Below are 5059 nucleotides of genomic sequence, written 5' to 3'. Positions count from 1 at the left end.
GAACAGTAGTGTGGCATAGAGTGCTGCAGTTCTGATTCCGGAGCTGCCCCCACCCCCAGCGCCTTGAGACCCTCACGGGTGAGTAGCGCGCTATATAAACCCCCTGATTGATTGATTGATTGCAGTCTGGCATTTTATGGAGTAGCGTGGGTATATTAGTACGGTATAATTAACTAAAGTGTCAATAGATACAGATAGGGTGAAAGCAACATAAACAAGAAGCCGGCTGCCTGTGTTAAAAGTAGGAAGGCCCATTGCACGTCCAGGAATACTGAAACAAAGATGAGGTAGAACACATGTACGCGGTCCATCCTCCAGGGCGGATCTCACTCGAGAAAAGAAGGTAAGCCTACAGGAGCAAAGCCTTCGAAAGATTGCAAACGAGAATGACAACGAAAACAACTAATGGCGTGCTGTGGGTGGGTTGTAGGCCCACGGAACAGTTAACAATATGTCTAGCCGCGACAACTAAAAGAATCATTCTCACTTTGCATGAATCATTATTGCACTGATGTAGCAGGCCTGGGTTACAATGAAAAAACACTTTCTCAGATGGATGAGTAGGGAAGAGCAGTGTAGAACAAGCATTTGCAATGCAATAGATCTAGCTTTTTTGAGAATTAAGTGTAAAAAAAAAGAAAACATTGGAAATCCCTTGTCTCCGCCATTGGCTGAATGAAGGCTGGTGAATTTTAAAAACATCTGACATTGTCAAAACCAATAGTAGCGACCAAAGCATTGGTTAAATGAGACTGATTGACTTTGCCAGAACTTATTTATTCTAGATATCCTTGATATGTTTTACAACAGGAGTGCTGATTGTACAGCCTGGCTGCCTACTTCTGGCCCTGGTCATCTTTGCATGTGGCCCCCTGCGAACAGCAGCTCTGAGCTACTGTATACTTGACTTAGCACCAACATTAAAAAAAGATGTTAAACAATTGGGCAATTGTTTATATGCCTGGTAACTGAAGTAAAGGATAAGCACAGAAGTGCCCTGCACCACCTACCTTTAGGAACACCTTCATGTTTAAAGGTATTGTGCAACAAATAAGTAAAAATGTGATGAGGTCTTCAAAATTGTAAACGTATTTCTTCAACGTGTGGAAGTGTTTCCCCTTAGTACTTGCGATTATATCTCTGCATTGAGTGCCATTTATTAGAAGCTGCGGTTTACAAACAAAAACTTGAAAACATCCCTGCCCTCCCCTATCTCTGACAATAGCATTAGTGAACTAAGTGTCAAGTCAGTTATGTATACTGTCTGGTCTACAGACATAATTTCGAATCAAAAATATAGAATGGACAAAATATCGAATGGACAGAATATAGTGATGAAAAATATTGTTTTGAAGGTAAGTAATTCAATATCGATGTTTAAAATATAGAAAGTCAAAATATCGAAGTATATAATATAGTAATTAAGATATATCGAATGTTTAAATAATATCGAATTTAAAAAAAAGATTTTTAATGTTATTTAATTTTTGTGTAATTTAATTCTGTAGCGGGTTGTTGGTTTATAGGGGAATAGGGTGGGAAGTAATTTAATTGTAATTAATTAAATGTGTTTATTTATTGGTATTTATTTTGAATTAATTGTTCATTAATTATTATTTGTAATTAATTAATTAATTTTGTATTGGTAATTAATTTTTAATTGGTAATACATTTTTATTAATTGATAATTATGTTAATTTTATGAATTTATTTTCCGTAGGGGGTTTTGGGTTTATAGGGGAATAGGGTGGGAAGTATTTTAATTGTAATTAATTAATAATTTTTATTTATTTATTGGTATTGGTTTTTAATTTATTGTTAATTAATTGTTCTTTGGTAATTAATTTGTATTGATAGGAAATTAATTTTAATAACTAATATTCATTTGTATTTCTAATTGATTAATTATTAGATAATTTTAAATTTGTAATTTATTTTAATTAAGTTTTTTCTGGTATTGATATTTAATTTATTTGTATTAATATATTAAATGTTTACTTTCCCTACTGTTCAACTCACTACAGTGGGAATAGTAATTTTTATCTTTACTCTATCCAACGCTTTCCCTACTGTTGCACCCTCTGGAGTGGGAACAGTAATTTTCACCCCTACGCTATCACAACGCTTTCCCTACTGTTCACTCTCTGGAGTGGGAATAGTAAGTTTTTACCCCTCTGGTATCCAACGCTTTCCCTACTGTTGCACCCTCGGGAATAGTAATTTTTACCCCTACGCTATCCAACGCTTTCCCTACTGTTGCACCCTCTGGAGTGGGAATAGTAAGTTTTTACCCCTCTGGTATCCAACGCTTTCCCTACTGTTGCACCCTCGGGAATAGTAATTTTTACCCCTACGCTATCCAATGCTTTCCCTACTGTTGCACTCTCTGGAGTGAGAATAGTAATTTTTCCCCTACACTTTCCAACGCTTTCCCTACTGTTGCACTCTCTGGAGCGGGAATAGTAATTTTTACCCCTACGCTATCCAATGCTTTCCCTACTGTTGCACTCACTGGAGTGGGAATAGTAATTTTTAACCCTACGCTATCCACTGCTTTCCCTACTGTTGCACTCTCTGGAGTGGGAATAGTAATTTTTACCCCTAAGCTATCCAATGCTTTCCCTACTGTTGCACCCTCTGGAGTGGGAATAGTAATTTTTACCCCTACGCTATCCAACGCTTTCCCTACTGTTGCACTCTCTGGAGTGGGAATAGTAATTTTTACCCCTACACTATCCAGTGCTTTCCTTACTGTTGCACCCTCTGGAGTGGGAATAGTAATTTTTACCCCTACGCTATCCAACGCTTTCCCTACTGTTGCACTCTCTGGAGTGGGAATAGTAATTTTTATCCCTACGCTATCCAGTGCTTTCCTTACTGTTGCACCCTCTGGAGTGGGAATAGTAATTTTTACCCCTACGCTATCCAGCGCTTTCCCTACTGTTGCACTCTCTGGAGTGGGAATAGTAATTTTTACCCTCCCGTTATCTAACGCTTTTCCTACTGTTGCACCCTCTGGAGTGAGAATAGTAATTTTTACCTCTGCGCTATCCAACGCTTTACCTACTGTTGCACTCTCTGGAGTGGGAATAGTAATTTTTACCCCTACGTTATCCAATGCTTTCCCTACTGTTGCACTCACTGGAGTACGAATAGTAATTTTTACCCCTACGTTATCCAACGCTTTCCCTACTGTTGCACTCACTGGAGTGGGAATAGTAATTTTTACCCTCCCGTTATCCAACGCTTTTCCTACTGTTGCACCCTCTGGAGTGAGAATAGTATTTTTTACTTCTACGCTATCCAACGCTTTACCTACTGTTGCACTCTCTGGAGTGGGAATAGTAATTTTTACTCCTACGTTATCCAACGCTTTCCCTACTGTTGTACTCATTGGAGTGGGAATAGTAATTTTTACCCCTACGTTATCCAACGCTTTCCCTACTGTTGCACTCTCTGGAGAAATTCAAAGTCTCTTACGTGTCCAGAGTTCGATCAGCAGTCCGACAGCATTTCAGGATACCAGGAAAGAAATGTTTTTTTCTGTCATCGGACCCTACTCTTTTATACCCTATTTCACTAAATAAACGTATACATTTTATATCATTCTAAGGTGCCCTCGCGATGTGATTGGCTCACTCAATGGGTGGAAGCACAAAAAAATATGTCTCTTGGAACTTCATTTCCGCAGCATCATCGGGTTAATAGTCTCTTCTTTGTCTTGTAGCTCTTAGCTCATCCATGTCTTTAATTGGATATCTTGCGAAATGTTCGCACGATCTCAATCGGACCCACATTCACTTTGGCAGATGTTCAACACCTCGTGCAACTTTCTGTCCTTGAACTCAACGGCGCATCGCAGGCCCTTCATTTCAACTGCTCGCGCTTCAGACTCTGGCGCATGCGTGTTTCGTCTCAGCCATCAGGCCTTAGGCTGCAGCCATCTTTTACTCGGTCTCAAAGGCCCACTCGGGAACTGTTATGGAAACAAACACAAATAACTATTAATTCAAGACTAAAAGCCCATTCTGTTTACCTCCCCTTTACTAATGTGTTCCCGTTAGTAGTTACCCAGCATTTTAAGCACACTTATGCGTTTATACTTACAAAAGTCCACGAATTTTGCCACTGATACATAGACAAAAGCACAATAAAACCGCATTCAATTAGTTTAATAGCTTGCTTGATTATTCAGAAACGTGACAGTATTACAAAATTAGTTAATTGTGGTTGCAACATATGCAGATTAATTTCCCACGTGTATTTGTGTTGGTGCAAAATGTACTCTAGGTTGATTAGTTCCATGCATTCACTCAATTAATTCATGTTATTGTTTTGGGTTATAACTTCACGAGGGGTACACAAAGTGTTGTTTATCTCCTCGCTCCCTCACACCCGAGGTTTACACCCCGTGTTCTGAATGGCTGTCTTGGCTTACTCTGTGCTCACATTATACGGGGCCCGCTGGAAGGAACTATTTTAGACAAGAACCAGCTCTTGTTAAGATGAGAAGGAATGCAGAGGTGAGCCAGCATAAAAGCAAACTAGTGCAACCTTAAGCAGCAGAGCTGGCAAGACACCGAGCAGAGAAGCTGTAAGTGAGATACCATATGACCATGAAAGAGGGACACGGTGTAACTCTAAATTACCCACTTATCACACTGCAACCACATTTAAATTCAAAACATCATACCTTTAAAAAAGCTGCAAAAGATTGAGATTATTTTAAATTCCGCCCACACTCTTAAAGAAACGGCTCCTTTAAGAACTCTGCAATGAAGTAATGAATTTGCTTGAACAGTGAAACACAACATTTCCATGACAAAAACAAGCATTGGAAATGCAATAGGGCTCGCATTAGGAAAGTTTGAGCTATTGGTCTTATAAATGAATTTTTTTTTATTTATGTGTTTTTTTTTAAATAGCTAAGTTAATAGCTTTGTCATTTACAATGCCAATAGTTATAACTTTCGCAAATGTGACACCTATAGCATTTGTAATGCAACATGTTTTGTATTTACGTGACTTAGATGTATTGATATTACAAATAACAATGGCT

The sequence above is a fragment of the Lissotriton vulgaris genome, unplaced genomic scaffold (genome assembly GCF_964263255.1).
Source record: "Lissotriton vulgaris unplaced genomic scaffold, aLisVul1.2 SCAFFOLD_4253, whole genome shotgun sequence".
Taxonomy (NCBI): Eukaryota; Metazoa; Chordata; class Amphibia; order Caudata; family Salamandridae; genus Lissotriton; species Lissotriton vulgaris.
The sequence above is the reverse complement of the archived record's forward strand: the minus strand, read 5'-3'. Positions refer to the sequence as shown.